The sequence below is a fragment of the Puma concolor genome, chromosome C1 (genome assembly GCF_028749965.1).
Source record: "Puma concolor isolate L17-30 chromosome C1, mPumCon1.1.hap2, whole genome shotgun sequence".
Lineage (NCBI taxonomy): Eukaryota > Metazoa > Chordata > Mammalia > Carnivora > Felidae > Puma > Puma concolor.
The window spans coordinates 166,986,355-167,010,107 of NC_141674.1; the positions used below are offsets into that span (position 1 = coordinate 166,986,355).

At 38.2% G+C, this 23,753-nt stretch overlaps 1 protein-coding gene across 3 annotated transcripts in view; it reads right to left on the bottom strand.

Annotated features, from left to right (window-relative positions):
• Positions 1-23,753, bottom strand: part of PDE11A (phosphodiesterase 11A) — a 414,495-nt gene that overhangs the window by 140,872 nt on the left and 249,870 nt on the right. The window lies entirely within an intron of this gene.

The following is a 23,753-nucleotide window of genomic DNA, read 5'->3' on the forward strand; positions in this document are numbered from 1 at the left end:
GTATGATTTGCAAATATCTTCTTCCATTCAGTAGGTGGCCTTTTTATTTTGTCTATGGTTTCCTTTGTTGTGCAGAAGCTTTTTAGCTTGATGTAGTCCTATTTGTTTATTTTAGCTTTTGTTGCCCTTGCCTGAGGAGACTCTTCCAAAAAGAAATATCGCTAAGACTGATGTCAAAGAGCTTCCTGCCTCTGTTTTCTTCTAGGAGTTTTATGGCTTCAGGTCTTACATTAAAATCTTTAATCCCATTTGAACTTATTTTTGCATATGGTGTAAGACAGTACTCCAATTTCACTCTTTTGCGTGTAGCTGTCCAGTTTTCCCAACATCATTTATTGAAGAGACTGTGTTTTCAATGGTGGATTTTAATGGACACGAAATTTCCCATAACTGTGACACAGACTGTTATCCATGCAATTGCAGTGGAATCTATTATAATGCTAAATGGAGCTGCAGTCCACATGAAAGGCTAAGTATTTTATACCAGGATGTTTTTATAGTTATTTCATCAAAGGGACATGATGTGGCTGGCTCAAGATCACAGCTCCCAAAGGACATGAATATTTGTCCTGTGAAATGCTCTGGAACATAAATAAATAAAAAGGCCGTGGGTGGTGTAGGTCTCTGTGTGTGTTTGTGTGAACTGTGGCAGACACTGTATATTGCTGACTCAACTTTAATTTCTGGTCTATTCTCACTTGCCTGCTTTTATTATGTAGGAAAGATTGTGCTGATATGCCCAACCATCTGCAATGTCTTTTGTAAGAGGATTATATTTCCCTGCCTTACTGACAGCCTTAGTATATGACTGGCATTAGACAATGCAGTGCGGCAGGGGTGGGGGGGGGGCAACAGATACCATCCTGAAGCACTCTTCAAGAGCCTTATACGGTTCTGCCATCCCCTGTTTCCTTCCACCATGGGAAGTGTGTAGCCCAAGAAGGGCTGCTCTCTCAGCCTGGACCCCAAAATGAAACAGGTACATTAGGCACAGCCACAGCCACCCCACAGCTGTTGGTGTGTCCTGTGAGCATGAAATCAAGCTTTGTGGTTTATCACTGCATTGCAACTTACTGAATCAGAGGCTTAAAAGTCAAAAGTCCAATTCACAGGCTCCCTGTATCTGGGAGAAGTCCTGTGGAGTGGATGTGTGATGCTCCTCTGGTCAGTGAAATGTAAGTGGGAGTGCTGGGGCTGCCTCTTGACCTTTTCTTTGGCCTCAGAAACAGCTATAAGGCTTGGATAGTCTGTGCAGCAGATATACGCAGCAAAATCTGTGCAGCAAAGTCTGGTGTCTATGAGGTGAAAACTATGAATGACTGCTTGTTATGGCTGGTAGAGCAGAATGGGAAGGAGAAATGAATCTGGCCCTGGACTGCCCTGCCTCAGACTTTTTGTTTCGCAAGACAAATAAACACACATTTGCTTAAGTCAGTATTGGAATGTTACAAGGTGTAACTATATATGTCTCTCTAGATCTACACACACACACACACACACACACACACACACACACACACACAACTTGCAAGTTACATATTTTATACTACCAATCCCATGCTTAATCTATACAAACTTCAAACAAATAAATCTAGGAAATGCTAAATCATTTCAACTACCAATCTTAGAGAACTGCATTATACATTTGGTTCTGAAAAGTAAAGTAACACATTTTCTTTTGTTAAATGCAGCATTTCCCAAATCTAATTAGCCACAGAACTCCCTTTTAGATGATACTGTATATTAATCTAGTAACATTCCAACCTAATAGCCTATTGGCCAAAAACTCTGAGAAATGTTGATGAGAAATATACACCATCTGTAGCAGGGCCACAATGGAGACAGTGTCACAGGGGGCAGATCACAGCCTCTGGAGCCAGCTTCCCAGGTATGGGAGTTTGGGCAAGTGTCTTAGTCTTCTCTACACCATTTTGTAAAATGGTATAATACTAACACTAAACAGGTATCTCCTGCTTAACATCAGTAAGCTATTGCTGAAAATCAGGTTCCACCTGAAAATGCCAACAGGGAGCCTGTTTTCCATTATTTTTAATTGAAAAAAATTATAATGCATTATAAAACATGCAATGACATCCTGCAACTTAATGAAAACACAGTAAAATTAATATGTATGTATGCAACAAGAAAATGTGAGGTTAAAAATGGCTTCAAGTGTTTATTTTCTGATAATAACCAAAACAGTCTTAACAAAAAGTTGCTTTATATTCAGTGGTGTCTTCTCTCCCATCATAAACACCTTGATCTGTTAAGTTTCTCAGGATCCACATAAGAGTGAAACCATATGGTATCTGTCTTTCTCTGTATGGCTTATTTCACTTAGCATCACACTCTCCAGTTCCATCCATGTTGCTAACAAAGGGCCATATTTCATTCTTTCTCATTGCCATGTAGTACTCCATTATGTATATAAACCACAATTTCCCATGGGGGAGGGGAAGGAAAAAAAAAAAAAAAGAGGTTAGAGTGGGAGAGAGCCAAAGCCTAAGAGACTCTTAAAAACAGAGAACAAACTGAGGGTTGATGGGGGGTGGGAGGGAGGGGAGGTGGGTGATGAGTATTGAGGAGGGCACCTTTTGGGATGAGCACTGGGTGTTGTATGGAAACCAATTTGACAATAAACTTCATATATTGAAAAAAAAATAAACACCTTGATCACTCACTTCTTTTCCCATAGTTTTCTCAATGTCTTTTCATCTTTGGGAGGGACTCTTTGTCAAACACTACTAAGCAAAAGCCAGAGCTAAATGTTAGAGGCTTGGTGGTGACGCATCGGGAGAAATTGCATCTCAGTAGCAGCAACAACCAAGATGCACAGCCTCATTGTTAAATTCTGCGTGGTTCTCAACGTGTCTACAAATGATTTGGACGTTCTTTAGACCAATTCTATCTAGAGTATAAATCAAAATTTTTCCCACACCTCATTTTGTTTTTTAAAAAGTTATACAGAGTTTTGTGGACAAAAGTATATTTTCCCCCCAGTATAAACAAAGGCACAAAAATGCTGTACTGAGAAAGAAATATGTTCTATGAGATTTGGTCATAAAAAACCAAGAGATTTTCTACTGGGGAGATTCTGTGGTGTGGGCCTGTACTTCACACAGTTCTTGGGAAGGTTAATGGGATAAAACATGTCAAAGACTTGGCACTCAAGTCATCAATTTATAGTTCTTACATTAATATTTGGCAGAATATTGTGTCATCATATATTAGCATCATTGGCTCATAATTATTTATAGGTATTTTCAATGCCTATAGTATTGGTTTAAGGAGTAGAACCCAGTGACTCATTACTTACATATAACACCCAGTGCTCATCCAAACAAGTGCCCTCCTTAATGCCCATCACGCATTTAGCCTATCTCCCCACCCACCTCCCCTCCAGCAACCCTCAGTTTGCTCTTCGTATTTAAGAGTCTCTTATGGCTTGCCTTCCTCTCTATTTTTATCTTATTTTGCCTTCCTTTCTCCTATGTTCATCGGTTAGATTTCTTAAATTCCACATGAGTGAAATCATATGGTATTTGTCTTTCTGACTGACTTATTTCGCTTAGCATAATACATTTTAGTTCCATCCACAATGTGGCAAATGACAAAATTTCATTCTTTTTGATTGCAAAGTAATATTCCATTGTATATGTATACCACATCTTTATCCATTCACCAGTTGATAAACATTTGGATTTTTTCCATAATTTGGCTATTGTTGATAGTGCTGCTATAAACATTGGAGTGCATGCGACCCTTCGAATCAGCATTTTTATATCGTTTGGATAAATACCTAGTAGTGCAATTGCTGAGTCGTAGGGTAGTTCTATGTTTAATTTTTTGAGAAACATCCATACTGTTTTCCAGAGTGGCTGCACCAGTTTGCATTCCCACCAACAGTGCAAAAGTGTTCTCCTTTCTCCGCATCCTTGCCAACATCTGCTGTATCCTGAGTTGTTCATTTTAGCCAATCTGACAGGTGTGAGGTGGCACCTCTTTGTTGTTTTGATTTGTATTTCTTTGACAATGAGTGATGTTGAGCATCTTTTCATGTGCCTGTTAGCTATCTGGATGTCTTCTTTGGAAAAGTGTCTATTCATGTCTTCTGCCCATTTCTTGACTGGATTATTTGTTTTTTGGGGAGTTGAGTTTGATAAGTTCTTTATAGATTTTGGATACTAACCCTTTACCCAATATGTCATTTGCAAATATCTTATCCCATTCCATTAGTTGCCTTTTAGTTTTTTTGATTATTTCCTTCGTTGTGCAGAAGGCTTTTAACTTGATGAAGTCCCAATAGTTCATTTTGCTTTTGTTTCCCTTGCCTCCAGAGACATGTCTAGTAAGAAGTCACTGTGGCAGAGGTCAAAGAGGTTGCTGCCTGTTTTCTTCTGTAGGATTGTAATGGTTTTCTGTCACATTTAGGTCTTTCATCCATTTTTAATTCATTTTTGTGTATAATGTAAGAAAGCAGCCTAGTTTCATTCTTCTGCATGTCACTGCCCAGTTTTCCCAGCATCATTTGCTGAAGAGACTGTCTTTTTTCTATTTGATATTCTTTCCTGCTTTGTCAAATATTAGCTGGCCATACATTTGTGGGTCAATGAGGTGAGGACTTCTGAGTTTTCTATTCTGTTCCATTGATCTATATGTCTGTTTTTGTGCCAGTACCACACTTTCTTGATGATTTCAGCTTTGTAATGTAGCTTGAAGTCCAGAATTGTGATGCTTCCAGGTTTGCTTTTCTTTTTCAACATTACTTAGGCTATTCAATCTTTTCTGGTTCCATACAAATTTTAGAATTATTTGTTCTAGCTCTGTGAAAAATACTGATGTTATTTTGATAGGGATTGCATTGAATGTGTAAATTGCTTTGGGTAGTGTCAACATTTTAACAATATTTGTTCTCCCAATCCATGAGCATGGAACATTTCTCCATTTCTTTGTGTCTTCTTCAATTTCTTTCATAATCTTTCTATAGTTTTCAGCATACAGATCTTTTACTTTTTGGTTAGTTTTATTCCTAGGTATCTTATGGCTTTTGGTGTAATTGTAAATGGGATCAATTCCTTGATTTCTCTTTCTGCTGCTTCGTTATTGGTGTATATAAATGCAACTGATTCCTATACATTGGTTTTATATCCTGTTACTTTGCTGAAGTCATGTATCTGTTCTAGCAGTTTTTTGGTGGAGTCTTTTGCGTTTTCTATGTTGAGTGCCATGTCGTCTGCAAAGAGTGAGCATTTGATTTCTTCCTTGCCCATTTGGATGCCTTTTATTTCTTTTTGTTGTTGGATTGCTGAGGCTAGGACTTCCAGTATTATGTTGAACAACAGTGGTAAGAGTGGACATCCCTGTCATGTTCCTGACCTTAGGGGGAAAACTCTCAGTTTTTCCCCATTGAGGATGATATTAGCTGTGGGTCTTTCACATATGGCCTTAATGATGTTGAGGTATGTCCCTTCTACCCCTACTTTCTTGATTAAGTTTGTTTTTTGAGAGAGAATGGGAGAGAGAGACAGAGAGGACAGGGGAGGGGCAGAGACAGAGGGAGAGACAGAATATGAAGCAGGCTCTGTGCTGTCATCAGAGCCTGACGTGGGGCTCCATCTCATGACCCTGAGATCATGACCTGAGCTGAAATCAAGAGTCAGACGCTTAACTGATTGAGCCACCCAGGCGACGCCCCCCACCGCTAAAATTTATCTTTACTTAAAAAATAAAATAAAATCCCACAAAAATTCAAGCTGAAATTCAAAAGCTCTGCCACTAGGTTGTGCTTAGCAGGCTTTTACTATTTCAGGCATACTACCCACTCGACTTGTTATAATCAAATTTTCCCACATCCTTTACCATTTGTTTAAAAAAGGAGCTATTTAATTGCAACTATTTGAATCAGTGAAGCAGACAATTATTACAATTAGAACGTTTTGTCCACTTTACACCACTTACCACAGTTGGAGTAATTAGTTTGCATCACCTACCTTCCCCACTAGACTGTAAGCACTATGAAGATCAGATCTGGTTTTGGTCACCAATGTATACCCCATTCCTAGGAGTGTGCTTGATACTTAGTTCACACTCATTTGATGAATTAAGGAATAAAAAATAAAATGATCTTTAAAAAAAAGACTCTCTCCATTTCCCATATGCTTCATTGCTTGTATTATTAGTGGCCTTAATTGGTATCTTTTCCTCAGAGAAATCATAATATGTCTTAGAGCATAAACTGAACAATGTAGTAGGGTTGCCAGATTTAGCAAATAAAAATATAGGCTACCCGGTTAAATATGAATTTCAGGTCAACAATCAATATTTGCAAAATTGGGAACATACTTATTCTAAAAATATTATTTGTTGTTGATACGAAATTCAAATTTAACTGGGTATCTTGTGTTTTTACCTAGAAACCTTACTTCTACTCTCTCTAAATTAAAAAGTCTAGAAACAAATATGGAAAACTCTAGGCCACATCTCAAAATATTCATGTTCCTTCCCTACCTTCACCCTACAACATCTCCCAGTGATCTTTTCCTAACAATATTTTATCTGCAAACCTACCAAATGCCTTGAGTCTGGAATCTTTCAGCAATGCTAAATAACCTCATTAATTTATGATCTGTGACAAATCTATGGATGGATGCCACTGAAAGAAATAAAACAAAAGTAATTCCTGATTACTTTTAGCAAAGCAAGTATTAAAGAGAGAATCATTATAGTTATATATATATATATATATAATATATATATGTTTTACATATATATTATATATATATATCCTCTTAAAAAAAGGAAAAACCTCTAGGTCATGCCATATATATGTTATATATGGCATGACCTAGAGGTTTTTCCTTTTTTTAAAAAAAAAAATTTACTATTGAAGTATAATGACATACAATGTTATATTAGTTTCAGGTGTCCAACGTATTGATTCAACAATTCTACACATTACTCAGTGCTCACCATGGTAGGTATAGTCACCATACAATCCTATTACAATTTTATTGACTATACTCCTTATATTGTATTTTCCATCTCTGTGACTTACTTTTTTTATAACTTGAAGTTTCTACCTCTTAATCCCTTTCACCTATTTTGCCCATCCCCCCCACTCCTTCCACTCTGACAACCACCAATTTGTTCTCAACATTTAAGAGTGTGGGGTTTTTTTGTTCATTTCTTTTGTTTATATTCCATATGTAAGTGAAATCATATGGTATTTGTCTCTATGTGACTTCTTTCACTTAGCATAATGCCCTCAAGGCCCATCCATGTTGTTGCAAATACAGAATTTTATTTTCTTTAACTACTATTGTGAGACCCTCTTGGATAAGTGAACACTTCCTCCATGATTCCAGACTATGTTAATTTTATAAGAATTCCATAAACTGTACATTTCATACCAAGAATTTAGGTATCCATTTTTGAGTAATAATACCTTTGAGTAAACATGCTTTAATTCAATGCACTGTAATAGTTTCAAGAAAGAAGCATTTGCAAATGTTAATTATATAAACGTCTTCCCTATGAGGAATATTGTTAGGTTATGAGTTTAGCCATAATAAACACACTCATCAATTTTTTTTGACAGCTAAATAAAATTTGTATGAAGCTTACATACAAAAGTAAACAACTGATCCACAGAACACTTAACAAATATTAAACTTTCACAAGAAAATTTTTATCTCTGATGGCTTTATCTTCTGTGTCTATGAAGTTAGAAAATAGTTAAAAGTAAAAACTAGTGACTCAGTTTTGTTGGTGAACTCTAACTTGAGAAATCTTAATAGTTTCAAAAATAAATTACTATTTGCAAAACCCTACCAACTTCAATTAACTTTTGGATTGAACTTTCTCCTAGCAAAACAAAAAAGAGCAAGAAAAGCAAGATAAAGCAATTATCAGACCCATGAACAACACAGTAAAGAGCTCCTGTTTTTGTGTCGAGTTTCTACAGTAGGAAAAAAAAAACAACTGCATTTCAAAGGAAAAACAATGAGCAGAGCTATGAAACAGGACAGCCCAGCAAGCTTTACTCTCTGCCACATGCGGTTCAAGACCAGAGCCAAATGCTTGCTTTCAGTTCCCAGGAACTGCCCCTCACTAGTTTACTGTAAATCTCTCATATCAATAGTTTTCAATATTAATTTATTGTAGATCTGGGCAGCCATTTGCTCCTGAAATGAGAAATGGGCCATTACAGATACTGGCTGAGAAGAGCATGCATGTAAAGAACTACTTAACAGGGAAGAGGAACACAGACTTCACGGAAGCCGCAGACTGGTTGTCTTGGGCAGGAAACGACTGCGTAAATATTTACTGATATGTTTATGGCTCTGGCGGCAAAGTCGCACTTCGTGGCACTTGGAATCTAAACTGATATCAAAGTTAAGTTAAGCTGATGCAAAGTAAAATCCCAAATAAATTATGGGCATTTCACTTGACCATTAACCTCCTAAATTTCAGCCTCTCTTCATTTTACTGGCTACTCTCCAATGTATCCTTCCCGTTTACCTTTTCTCCCTTCTCCCTCCATTTCAAATGTTAATTAAGAAAATTCTCTCCCTTTCTCACACAGAATAGTTTTTCACACCCTCTAGTTGCTGGTGGCAGTCAAAATCTATTCCCTCACGTCTTTACTACCCCTAAGGGGGCTTATCAAGGGTTTTCCCATGAAATGCTGGCACCTATAGTTAGATAATACTTCATCCATGTTGTTAGACATCATGGATCCTCATACACATCCTATGTCATGCATTAGCTCAGTGGTTCTCAAACTCTTGCATGCATCAGAGCACAGATGGCTGTGCCCTGCTTCCAGAGTTCCTGGGGCAGCAGGTCTGGGGTGGGGCCAGAGTATTTGTATTTCTAACAAGTTCCCAGGTGATAGAGACCCTAGAATTGGACCCACAAATGTATGGCCAACTAATCTCTGACAAATTAGGAAAGAGTATCCAATGGAGGGAAGACAATCTCTTTAACAAATGGTGCTGGGAGAACTGGACAGCAACATGCAGAAGAATGAAACTAGACTTCTTACACCATTCACAAAAATAAACTTATAATGGATGAAGGACCTGAATGTGAGACAGGAAACCATTAAAACCCTAGAGGAGAAAGCAGGAAAAAACCTCTTTGACCTCAGCCACAGCAATTTCTTACTCCAAAGGCAAGGGAATTAAAAGCAAAAGTGAACTATCAGTACCTCATCAAGATAAAAAGCTTCTGCACTGCAAAGGAAACAATCAACAAAACTAAAAGGCAACCAAAGGAATGGGAAAAGATATTTGCAAATGACATATCAGACAAAGGGCTAGTATCCAAAATCTATAAAGAACTCACCAAACTCCACACCCCAAAAAACAAATAATCCCATGGAGAAATGGGCAGAAGACATGAATAGACACTTTTCTAAAGAAGACATCCAGATGGCCAACAGGCACATGAAAAGATGCTCAACATCACTCCTCATCAGGGAAATACAAATGAAAACCACACTGAGATACCACCTCCTGCAGGTCAGAGTGGCTAAAATGAACAAATCAGGAGACTATAGATGCTGGCGAGGCTGTGGAGAAACGGGAACCCTCTTGCATTGTTGGTGAGAATGCAAACTGGTGCAGCTGCTCTGGAAGACAGTGGGAGGTTCCTCAAAACATTAAAAATAGGTCTACCCTATGATGGGCACAGCAATATCACTGCTAGGAATTTACCCAAGGGATTCAGGAGTGCTGATGCCTAGGGGCATTTGTACCCCAATGTTTATAGCAGCACTTTCAACAATAGCCAAATTATTGCCCATCAACTGACGAATGGATAAAGAAGATGTGGTTTACATATACAATGGAATACTACTTGGCAATGAGGAAGAATGATATCTGGCCATTTGCAGCAACATGGATGGAACTGGAAGGTATTAGGCTAAGTGAAATAAGTCAGGCAGAAAAAGACAGATACCATATGTTTTCACTCATATATGGATCCTAAGAAACTTAACAGAAGACCATGGGGGAAGGGAAGGGGAAAAAAAAGTTACAGAGAGGGAGGGAGGCAAACCATAAGAGACTCTTAAATACTGAGAACAAACTGAGGGTTGATGGGGGGTGGGGGAGAGGGGAAAGTGGGTGATGGGCATTGAGGAGGGCACCCGTGGGATGAGCACTGGGTGATGTATAGAAACAATTTGACAATAAATTATATTTAATATTAAAAACAAAACAAAATAAAATGCAAAAAAAAAAAGAATTGTGTTTGAAATTGGAGATGAGTCTGATGTATGAATTCTAGCATATGAATTTTATGGTGTCTATTCAACTTTTGCTTATTTCCTGATTCTCTTCTGTGTTTCAAAGAGCTGTATTTGGTAGGCAGGATCTTCAAATAATGGCATTACAGTATATGCTAATTAAATATCCTTTATATTTAACATATATAGTACATGTAGTATATGCTCATTACATATTTTTGATTTGACTAAACATATTCTGATACCTATAGAAGAAAATTATTTGTAAGGGAATGATTATGACTGGCATTTTTTGGTTGTTATATAGCTTTAAGGAATTGCTTAGTTACTAATTTCAATCATTTCAACGACCGTAGTGTGAAATGATATAGGAACACCCTAGGTCTTTTGAAAAGTTATATGTGGTAATAATTATTCCAAGTTTTAAAATTTTTTTAGTAGTCTCTCATTAAAGATCTCAGTCATTAATACTTAAATTAAAAAGATTTCTTTTGGACTAATTCTTAGTGTGATTAAATATGATTCGATATATACACATAAAGGACTATAATTTATAACTGCTTCAAAATAAGTGTTCCTTTCCCACAATCACATTTCTCCCCACATTATGTTTTGACGTGAGGCTGCTTTTCTTAATCACATAGGTTATTATATGTATTAATGTTTCACAAATCCTTTTCTAATGAACTCCTTCTTACTTGTTTTTCTTTTGTTAATTCGAATTTCTTTTGTTAATTCGAACAGAGGAGAACATAACATTTTTCTAGACTAACTGAGCAATTTGGATTGGTTATTATTGTGTCTGAAACAACTATAGTATGTGCCAGTGGTTTTTCAAATCTATAATTTACATGTCTGGAACTATTAGTAGTCTGATTTCACTTACTGGAATATTTTTAAGTAGCCCTTTATTGGGGCTACTTTATTGGGTATTTATTGGGTAGCCCTTTATTGGGTATTTATATATATTCATTTTCTATCTCCCTCACTTCATGGTTTTTGCATAATCAAAAAGACCACTGTGGTTAGTGATTTGAGAGAAATATATGTTGCTTATTTTTGGTGGTTATGCAAGAGCCATGGAGACTTTATATTTGATGCAGCATGGTTTTGCTAGGAGCTCCCTCTGGAGTAAAAGGAGTAAAGCACAGTTTGAGACACTGTTAACCTGATTGGGGTCACAGGGATAACTGGCTGCCATGGAGGAAAGAGAAGTCCAAAAGTAAGACTAAAAAGGACGGTTTTTAATCTGACTCAGATAAGGTTGGTGGTGGCCATTGAGATCAGATTAGATTTTCAGGAGTAAGTCAGAGAACAGCATTAATGTAGTTGGGATGTCTAAATCATTAGTCATTCATTCAACCAAGAAATATCTATTGAGGATGTAATTTGTGCCAAGCTCTGTGCACATGGTCCCTGTCTTAATGCAACTTCTGTTTCAGCAGTAAGGAGTTACTAAATAGGCAAATATATTCATTGAAATAATTGCTACAAAGTCAATTGGCAAGATGCTGAAAGACAGTGAGGGTGGGTCAGGTATGGGAGGTGACAGGAAAATTGGTTAGAGACAGCCTTGCTGAGATGATATTTAAGGTGAGACCTAAAAAACAAAAAGGAGCTAGCAAAGCCAAGGGGTGGAGGGAAGATGTTTTGGGCAGAAGGTGAAGGTGCTTCTCAGGCTAATGTGAGTAAGGCAGGGATGGCCTGAGATGAGGTGGAAGTGCTGGGCAGAGGCCAGGCCATCCAGGGCCTTGTAGGCCAATAAAGGATTTTATTATAATCAGTGGGAAGACACTGAGGGGTTTTAGGCAAGAGACTGACATAATCTGGTTAGCTTTTACATCACTGTGATTTTGGAAGCCCTTTGTGTACTTCTCAATTATACCCCTTTCTAGAAGTGACCACCACTCTGACTTCTGAAGCATTCATCCTCTTGGTATATTATGTAGCTTTGCCTGTTCTTGAACTTACAAAAAGGGATCCTCATCACATGTTGAACATGATCCTTGTTGCTGCATAGAGGATGGACTGGAGGTGAGCAAGAGTGGATATGGAAGAGAGAACAGTGGCTGGCCTAAGACAGTGGAATTGGAGACCGAGATCTGTGAAGACAATGCACAGGGATCTGGAAAGAAGAGCCCTGCCCAGGGAGAAAAGGACCAGAACCACCAAATTCTCAGCATTTGTCTGTATTGCTTGAGACCCTGGCAACCCAAGTCCCCAGCCTGGGCCCCACACCTTGAAGGGCTCCACTTTGGCCCTTTTGAGGGATTCAATAGTATGTAAGTAGTCAGTGAGGGAGGCTCAAGGCCAATCACAAAACCTTGCCAGTTGGTAAACACTGAAGTCCAAGGGAAAGGGGACATTCTGAGAACTCAGAGAGAATATACCTCGGGTAGCATTTCATGCAAGGGCCATTACCTATCAGAAATCTTATGCTTTGTGTCTTCAATAAAATATAAGAAGAAAGAGCCTCACTGAAACTAGACCAGAAAACCAAATAGATAAGATAGGCCCGGATGAAATATTAAAAACAAACAAGCAAAGAAACAAAGAATGAGATAACAAAGATCAACTGTCACTTTCTTAAGGTGGGGCTCTCCCCCAATTGCGGGGCATCTGCAATAGCCCCAATTTCTGGTCACTCTTCATTACAGCATCTTCCTTTGTTTTCTTTATGATACATCATCATGAATTTATCTTGCTAATTTATTTGTTTATTTGTCTATGGCTTGTTTTTTCCCAGTAGAATATAAGGTCCATGAGAATATGATTATTTCTTCTTTGCTCACCCCTGAATCCTCGGCACCTAGAATAGTGTCCACCACAAAGTAGCTCAATGAATACTTGTTCAGTGACTGAATACAATGCCAACAACATGCAAATGGGATTGGCTAACATGGGAAAATTTCAAGGGAATCCAAATTATAATAGCAGAATTGAAATGCTTATTTGAGTTAATAAATACGTATTTTTTTAATACAAGAGTTCAGGATTGACAAATCACTGGAAAAGAATAGACCGGCCATAAGTGGACCAACACTTACACAGTTATTTGTTTTTCAACAAAGGTGCCAAAGTGATCCAAGGAGAAAAAAGAACTTTTTAATAGATGGGACGATGATAAAATGAACTTCAACTGCTACCACATACGAAAATCATTGAGCTAGATCACAGAGCCAAATGTAAACACTAAAACGCTACAGCTTTTAGATGAAAACATAGGGGGATATATTCCTGATTTGTGGGTAGGCAGAGGTTTCTTATATCACAGAAAGAAGTAACCTTAAAACTAAAAGAAATGACAAATAAGACTTCATCAAAACTAAAAACAACTGCTCATCAAAAGACATCATAAAGAAAATGAGTAAGCAAGGTACAGATTTGGAGAAAACATTTACAATACATATATCTTACCAGGATCAGTATCCAGGCTATGTGAAGAGAACTCCTACCACTCAATAATAAAAAGGCAAGCAATCCAATTAAAAGAGGGCAGAAATTTGGACAGCTCACAAAAGATATACAAATAGTAAATAAACACATGCAAAAATATACATTATTAGTCATCAAGGAAATTCAAATTAAAACCACAACGTAATATTTACCAAAATGGCTAATGTTGAAAACAGTGATGGCATCAAGTATCGATGAGACTGTGAAACAACTATAACTTTAATAATTACTTGGTAGGAGAGTACAATGGGACACCACATTGGAAGGAAAACATATTTGGCAATTTCTTATAAAACTAAATACACACTGATCTTTTAAAAAATGATTATTTATTTATTTTGAGAGAGAGAGAATGTGTGAGCATATGCACGCTTGCAACACGTGCATGAACAGAAGATGGGCAGACAGACAGGAAGAGACAGAGAATCTCAGGAAGGCTCTGCATTGATGTAGGGTTCGGTCCCACCAACTGTGAGATCATGACCTGAGCCAATATCAAGAGCCGAATGCTTAAGTAACTAGCCACCCAGGCACCCCTGCACACTGACCTTTTGATTTAGTAATTCTAATACGAGGTACTAACCCCAGAGAAATAAAAGCATACGTTTATAAAAATACTTGTACAAAAATGTTCATAGCAGCCTTATTCATATAGCCCCAAACCGGAAATAGCCTACATATTGATCAATGGGAGGATAGGTAAACAAACAAATCGTGGTATAATCCCACAATGAAACACTAATCATCAATTAAAAGGAACAAACTTATATACCCAATACGGGTAACCGTCAAATGGATCGTGTGGGTTGAAAGAAGACTTAAACAAAAGAGTTCATACTGTGTAATTTAATTTATATGAAATTCTAGAATGGGTAAAACTAATCTATGGTGGAAAAGTCAGACCAATGGTTATCTCTAAGGGTGGTGGTGGGTGACTCTGGGAAGAGGCAGGCGGGAACCTTCCTGCAGTGTCAAGGTGTATTAGTGAAAAATAACAAAATTGTTGTTTTAAAACTATTAAGTTTTGGGGCGCCTGGGTGGCGCAGTCGGTTAAGCGTCCGACTTCAGCCAGGTCACGATCTCGCGGTCCGTGAGTTCGAGCCCCGCGTCAGGCTCTGGGCTGATGGCTCCGAGCCTGGAGCCTGTTTCCGATTCTGTGTCTCCCTCTCTCTCTGTCCCTCCCCCGTTCATCCTCTGTCTCTCTTTGTCCCAAAAATAAATAAAAACGTTGAAAAAAAAAATTTAAAACTATTAAGTTTTGAGGTGGTTTGATGGACATGATTAGGGTACCAAAACAAAAACTATGTCTAAATAAGTATTAAAAATACAGTTATATTAGTACTGAAAAATATGAGTAGTACTTTTAAATACTAACTGCACTGTATAAATTTGACAGTTTGCTCATGATAATGTAATTAAAATCTTATAATGCATAAACAAAACCAGGCAACTGAGGGTTAAGTGCACACAATTCATTTTCCTGCATAGTAAGGAGTTAAAAGATACTGGCTCATTTTTGTTTTTAATAATTATAGAAATCTTGACTAAAAAATGCTTTTGTGAAAGAAGCATAATAAATAACTTCCACTTCGTTGGAGTCCAAAATCAAGCCAAATAGAATCCACATAGTAAAACTCAGAAAAAAGCAAAACATAAAAAAGTATAAACTCAGGACAAATAAAGTAACATATGTAAAATCAAATCCTTCATCAAAAACAAAGATTCTCATACTGAATTTAAACATTAAATTCAGATGTATGTAGTTTACAAGAAATATATCGAAAACAAAATAACCCAGAAGTAATAAGAAGTTGTTAAGAGCAGTGAGAAATAGAGACACGTTACATTTAAGGGAACAAGAAGAACGATGGCAGGTTTTTCATTAGTAATAGTGAAAGCCAGAAGACAGTGATCTCTTAAAAGTGTTGAAAGAAAAATGAAAATTGTCAACCCAAATGATAAGGTGCTTAGTTCTAAGCACTGGTTACCACTGATTTTTCAATTTCTTCTCATAAAAACATTCTGCATCTTCCATAACAATAATACTTTGATTTAATAACATTAAATAGCATCTTTTTAAAAAACATTTAAAAAAGAACAAGTAAAAAAATATTATCTTATATGGGTCATACTTAGTATAGAAAAATCATAAGAAAACTATTGGACTAATCTTTATCTTCATATAAGCTACCTACATTATCAGTACCATGTTTTTACTAGTCTTTGTAAAATATTTATACTTGAAGATCAACTAACACAACAGCGATTTTATGCAAAATAACCTTTTGTAGAGATTAAAAGGAAGGAACCATCACATCTGTTGGGAGCAGATCAGGAAACATATATGGAAAAGATGAAATTTGATGTTTGTTAGAAGGTACTTTAAGCAAATGGAGAAAATACCCAGAGTGGGAGTCTTGGGATATTTTTGAGAAACACAAAATAACAGACTTTTTTCTAGAAGATGGAAGTGAGAGCTGAAGCAAAAAGATTGCTGTCAATAGTGGAAAATTTTGAAAGCTCTAATTTGCAGGCAGTAGGGAGCCACTGATGGTTTCAGAGCACAGATATGATCAGTATTGCATTTTAGGAAAATAAATCTGTATGTTGAGTGTACCATGGGTCAGGAAAGAAGAAACCCGAGCCAGGATCCTCAGCTTGGGTGTGCAGAATTAAACCAGGGAAGAGGAAATAAAGACCTGAACCATGAACACAGAGGCACAGCAAGAACAAAACTGACTGGGACTGGTAAGTGTCTGGATGTGAAAAGCCATGGAGAGAAGTTAAAGATAAACCACGATATATGAAAACATCATATCAGTATTCTGTTAATAACATATATTTGTTTTTTAATGGAGATTGTAATTGCTAGATATGTTAAGTCTAAACTTTTGTAGGTACACAGAAGAACCAAGAATTAGCTGGAATAAAAGTCTGCTACCAAAAGTAGCCAGTGGAAAAGTGGAAGCACACACTATCCACTTAATTGGTCTTTACTGTGCTACACATCCAAAGAAGAAGTTCAAGAAAGTTGGCATGATTGTTCTCTTAAGCCCCTTTTGACAGCCACAATTATTTGATCGTAATTTATAAACTAGCTCAGTAGGAGCCCAGAATTCTCACAGAGAACAGCTTCCAAAGTGTTGTTTGTTTTTAAAGTTACTTAAAATGTAGTAGTGGCTACAATGGGGAACTAATAACCACATAACCATTTGAGGGAAGTAGTTCATTTGGGTTTCCTTTTTCTCCTTTCTTCAAAAGAAGTGTTTACATAATGCAACGTATTTTCAGTAAAGAAGAATTTACATATGGGAACAATTCCACTTCTGCTGATGTTTTGAATTTGGTCTTGTAATTGATAACCTATATCCGTTGAACCTGCAAATAAACAAGGATTTTCCAAGGGTAGACATTTATCATTTGGACAATCACTGGATCACGTTCTGACAGTAACTTGGTCTGGAAAGCCATTTTGGTATATAACAGCATGTTTACTTTTTAATTATTTGTTTAAAAAATGTTTATTTATTCATTTGAGAGGGAGAGCACAAGTCGGGGAGGGGCAGAGAGAGAGAATCCCATGGGACTTGATCTCACGAACCATGAGATCATGACCTGAGCTGAAATCGAGAGTCAGATGCTTAACTGATTGAGCCACCTAGGTGCCCCGATAACAGCATGTTTAAATGGGACTCTTTCTGTCTGACTTTATAGTTGAGAACAACAGATACTACATTCTAAAAGGAGGGGCTAGACCATCTAGGCTACCAATACAGGACTTGGAAAGAAGATGTCCCAAGCTAGTTCTGCTACCTTCAAGCTAAGGTGCTTTGTTGCCCATCTCTGCATTGTGTGAGACAAGGGAGACAATTCAGGAGAGAACACAATATTAAAAATTAGAGTTTTTTGAGGGTTCTTTCCAGAAAACCACTTATAGAACTTAATATGTATTTCCCCAGAGTGTGGTGTGGGACCAGTTACTGATTCATGCCTAAAAATTCTAAAGGTTAGTGGGCAGGAAGAGAGGGCTGCTTCGTGCAACCTAATGGTCCAACACATGTGGCTGTCCATGGGCCAAATGGATCTGTGAAAGATGCACAGGCTTAAAAAGACTCAGATCAGGAAGCAATGAGTGGATGAACAAAATATGGTATATTCTTACAGTGGAATATTATTCAGTCCTAAAAAAAAAAAAAGGGAAATTCTGACACAAACTACAACATGAATGACGCTTGAAGACATTATGGTAAGTGAAATAAGTCAGTCACAAAAGGACAAATACTGTCCTTACATGATACTGATTCCACTTACATGAGGTATGTAGAGGAGTCAAGTTCATAGACATAAAGTGGCTGCCAGGGCTAGAGAGGGGAATGAGGAGTTAGTGTCTCATGGGCACAGAGTTTTAGTTTGGGAAGATGAAATCGTTCCAGAGATGGGTGGTAGTGATGATTGTTCAACATTGTGAATGTTATTTAGTGCCACTGAACTGTACACTTAAAAATGGTAAATTTTATGTTGCGTTTATTTGACCACAATAAATAAAAGAGAAAAACGTGGGCCACCAGAAGCCAGGGCCCGAGAGACAATTATAACCTGTCAGTCAGGAGGGGTAAACCCACATCAGGGACTGACAACGGGAGATTTCTAGGCTCCAGAATTCTCTGAAGAATTTATGAAAGCAACTCACAATTTAAAAAAATGTTGGTGCTTGACACAGAGGGCCTTGAAACCAGGTTAAAGTATGAGTTTGCTCTTTATCCTACTTCCATCTTGCTCTCTACGCCTGTCTTGGGGAGGAGGTAAAGTGAAGAAGAATAAGGAAGCCCACTATGACCTTTTCCTGATCATAGCTTCTAATCTCAGGGAAGGAGAGGAGCTCGGAGGCTATTTAACACCTGAGTGTGTCACAAGAGCCATGTAACGTACCAGAGAGTTCATCCAAGAGTAGGGAGGTTTGATTCTAGAGAGTAGGTCTAAAGGAAGAGGGATGAAAAATAATGGAGTGACATTCTGTTGGCATCCTGAGTCTAGCTGTGTCAATCACCCAGTTAGAGAAAATTTTCCCCTTGGAGCTTAGGAAATTACACACGGTAGAATCATGTCTTTCACTTCTCTCTTTTTTCCTTATCTTCAGGAAGCCAGGTTGGCTCCTTAATCATCATCGAAAGGAATACCTGAGGGGAGGTGATACCTTGGAAGAGATCCCCCCTAAAATAAGTAAACAGAAAAGATTGGTCCTTATGACCTATAAAGGAGAAAGGGAATACAGAGGTGTGCTATGCAAGTCTGTGGTCAGCAAGACTGCCAATAAGGTGACTGCCACCTTTTCCATCACAGCCTAAGCTTTTCCCTTTTGGAAAGCTGATACGGCAGCCCAGAAACATTATTTGTGGCTGTAAGCATTCACTTATTCAATATACTTTTGGTTTTATAGGCAAACCACCGAAAGGAATAAAGAATAGATAGCAGAGAATAGATAGCATGTTCTAGCAGAGGAAAACATACAAAGTCACAATTAACGATAACATAGGATGAAGTCAGGAGCAAGTAAGCATGGGATTAGAAGATTTATAGAAAAGATTACATTTAAGTTGAGCTTTGAATGACAGAACAACTTTGAGGGGAGGCAGCATAATTGGAACAGAGAAAAACTGAAGCAGGGAAGGTGTTAGAGATCAGATGGCAGAGAAGCAGGTGGCTGATCTGTGGACTATGATGTAGGTGAGTTTGTAAGTAGCACAGAATGCTCTGAAAAGAGAAATGAGAGCCGGGGGCAGGAAGACAGTTTGATATGAAATTTCAAAGGGCCCCGAGGGCCAGGAAGTTGGTACTCTGATAGATAATGGGGGAATAATTTAGGATCCATGAGTGGGTGAGTGATGCAATGTGAAATACGCTTTAGGAAGAACAGACAGGTGGGTATTACGATTGTTCCGTCAAGAGGTAAGGAAGCCCTTAAGTAGGATGGCTGCTATGGCCATTGGAAAGGAGGAAATGGATGGGAGAGGCTTTGGGGAGGTAGAATAAATGGGGCTTGACTTCTGACTACATATGCCCTTTCTACACCCTCTGTCTGACCCTCGTCCCTTTCCTCATCTGGTCATAGAGGGGTATTAGGTGTCCCTTAATACACTGACTTATATTTTCCGGAAAATTTCTCATCAGCATCCAGCAAGGCGTCATTTGCAATATCTATAAAAGACACCCCAAAGCACAATTCTTGGTGTGCAAAATGAAGAAGTAATATTCTGATTTCCATTCATGTTGTATTTGCTCTGTATTCTGGAATTTCAGGTGAAATTTCCCTCTTTTATCATGGGATTCTTACACTCAGAAAATGTGAACATACATTAGTATACTTCCCGTGAAGCTCTTGGCACTCAGACAGAATAGAAATCAGGATAAAACAATTAAAGTTATGAAAAATGATAGTAAATTCCCCTCTTTGTTCCATTATTCAGCTTTAAGAGCATCTCAGCTCTCTAAGAGTCTTAGAGTATTAGTTTTATATACTTAGGAAACAGACTTTTAAATACAATTACGTAACTAAATTATAAGAACTTAAGAAAAGCAATAATCAAAATAATAGTGCTTTATAATTCAATTGTTAAACAAAATCCAGACAATGTATTAGTCACTTCATTTTTTAAAGGCCAAAAAAGTAGAAAGCATATTTATGTTTATATTTTTATTTTTCACCATTTGTGGATTAGGTTAAAATGAGCTGAAGTTGCCAGTATGTGGCAACGGGTAAGAGACCCCATAGCATGGGAGGTCTTCTGGGGAGGCTTTGCCCTTGGGGATGTACAGCTTTTGAAGACCTGCATAGCTATTTTTAACATGGGAAATTCTGTATTTACAGTGCCTGGTCTTTTCTGTAGAAACATATAGGGCAGTGGGAAGCAGAGGCAAGCAGTAGGGCAAGGAGTAGGGGGCAATGGCGAGCAGCGGCTCACTGCAGGCCAGCAGCTATAGCTCCAATGCTGCTGGGATGCTCAGTGGTGGAACACAGGATGTGCCCAGGATCTGGGAAATTGGGGATCTGTCTTCAGCTCAAACTTTAAGCAGGAAACGATCTTCCTCATAAAACGGGCAAAAAATTACACCTCCTCCCCAGCCCCTCAATCAGAGCAGTTTTATAAGCAATTCTTGGGCAGAGCATTCAGAACTCAGTGCAGATTAAGGGCAGCAAGCGCTCTGGTTAATAGAACAGCCAGCTTTTATTACGTGCTAACTGTAACTAAACACTCTCTAAATACTTTTCCTGCAACTGTTTTATCACCCTGTTAAAACACCTTTCTTACCAAACCCATCTAACACGTGCAACAACTGAGATTGCGAAGTTAAGTAGCTTCCCTAAGATCCACAGCTACTGAACACAGATTCAGTCCTAACTAGACTGATCAGACTAATGTAAAAGACAAGGCTCTAAATCTTTTCCTCGCATTGCCTCTCGCTCAGATAAAGCCAGCAGCTTCCTACAGGGGATACTGATACACAGCAAGATGTGCCTTAGAAGTGCACTTCCTGTGAACCCTGGACACTTCGGCAAGTATCCGTAAGACGTAAACTTCCCAGAGAACAGGGGAAATACTTCCAGAGAACGCACCAAGGTAGTATTTTTATTAAAAATGCCTGAGAGAAAGGATTCTTAAAAGACAAGAGAATGCTGTGCTATCTCTCAAGAGTCTCCTGAACACACAGGAAAAAAATGTACTCACATTACCTCTCCAGGCCATGAAATATGTGTGCTCGCTTTCTGGGGAGGGAAAGCCTTCTGGGGTGGTTATTGTCACTGGGGGCTGTGGGATGGATTACTTCCCCTCACTCTTGTTGCCAGCTGAAAAAAACACACTGCAAAAAGATTATGGGGATGGTAAAGCTACACTTAGACAAAGATCTTATGCAAGATCAAGCAGAAAACAACCTGAAGAGAGTAAGTAAAAATGAGACAACACGAGTGGAAGAGGAGCCTGCCCAGATCCAAGTGAGGAATCTTCCCTTAGCCACAATGGAAAAAAAGGGGAAGGTCACCCTACGTTCTTGGGGAGAAGGAGGAGATGATATAAGGATAGCACTGTGTGTGGTTCTGTCCCCTCTGGTTAGTGTGTTCTCTCTCTCTCTCTCTCTCCCCTCTGTTATTGTTGCTGTTGTTATTATTATCATCATCATCATCATTACTTTACCTTAAAACATTTGTTGGATCATTTACATTCCTATCAAGTAGCTTAAATCCTTTATTGGAATAGGCTGGTTATAAATACATACTTTTAATAGAAATATGCACCTTAAATTATATTATTCACATGCATCTATAATATTTATAAATACATAAATTTTAAAAATATATAATCATTCAGAAGCTAATGTATACTATAGTATAAGAAGATGTCACTCCTGAGTTTGGGTTTAGTAGTTCTCAACAAATCATTTTTTGTCTTTGTAAAGCCCTGAGATAAGAAATCCTTCCAGATATTCTTGCATATGCATTCCTGGATGAGGGAGTGGGGTGGATGCCACCCGATCATTAGAGATGGGAATGTGGTATCTGGTGGGGTAGGGGTTGAGTGGAGCAGGGAGGGAGGAAACCAAGATGGCAACACCAGAATTCTGATCGGGAAAGCACACAGAACATGTAAGTCCACACATACAAGCAACTTCTGAAAGGGTGAGACTACCACAATACTTGGGCTGGAAATTTGGGAGTGTCAGTAATAATTTTTGTATGTCAGGGCAGAAGGTGTTAGAGTGGTCTATGAACCCAAATGAGCAATTCATGGGTGAGGACACTGTGGCTGTATTAGAACTTTCTAGGTTGAGGACTAGCGGTGGTGCCAGTCAGAGAGTGGCCTCTCCTTGGTGAATGGCAATTCCTGCTTCAACCCACTGATTCCACCCCCTTCCCAACAGGATGGAGACCCACCAGGAGGTGGGCGAGGAGTGCGTATGTGGGTATATATGAGATGCTCTGTATGTGTGAAGTCCAACACGACAACATGAGGTAGAGTTTGTGTGGGACTAGTGTATAGTGTGTCCTTTTTTACAGATGCAGAAACTAAAGTTTTTAAAGAAACAAAAGCTGAGTGAGGCAACCCTGTGGAGGTCAAAATTTGAAGATGGTGGAGTCATGACAACATTTGCTGTTCCAAATCCCTGTCCTTTGTTCTTTCTCACAGTCTATGGTGATTTCTCAGTAATAAACACATTACTGCAAGTAATAATATAGCAATTTTGTCATTACTGTAATTTTGTTGATGGAGTATTAAAATCTTCTCTTATCTCATTTAATTCTCACACTTGAGGTAGGTGACGGAGTCAGGATGTGAAAATACTTCTGCACATAGACCTAATGGTCTATTAGTGATTCTTATTCGTTGCATATCCACAGTTCATTTACTTATTAATTCATCCTGGATGTATTATTTTTATTCCTTGTTGTAAAGATATTACATATAAACAAAGCAGGACTCCGAGGGAGAGCCAAAAAAAAAAAATCCTTTTCGTTGGGCAGGGGAATCTCTTTCTTCCATCCTTTCCTTCCTCTTTCTGTCTCTTCCTCCCCTCCTCCATCGATCCCCAAACCATTAAATAAAAGCATTCTCTGTGCTAAGTGCCCTGCTAGGCACTAGGGAATAAGATTATAAAAAAGATAAAATCCCTGTGCTTCCACGGTTCATGGCCTAATTAAGGGTAGAAAAGTATATCGGTAAATAACTAATTTTAGGTCTTTTAAATCTTAAATCAGAGTACTTCAGGTACCACTGTGTTGCTTACTTATCCTCTCCCTCGGTTTTATCTTTCTACCAATATCTCACTTGTTACACAGAATACTTTGAAGACTGTACATGTATTATATTATCATGTTCTAGATAATGTCACATATCATTGATATTTTATCTGCCCTAGTTAAGAAGTATTTCACAGATAGAAAAAAAAATCTTTGATAATGGCTATAGACTAGAAGTTGGGACAATAGGTCTTGGGTCAAAACAAGGAGATTCAGGGGAGAGCACTATAGTCTTAGAACCTAGTCTGAGAGGAG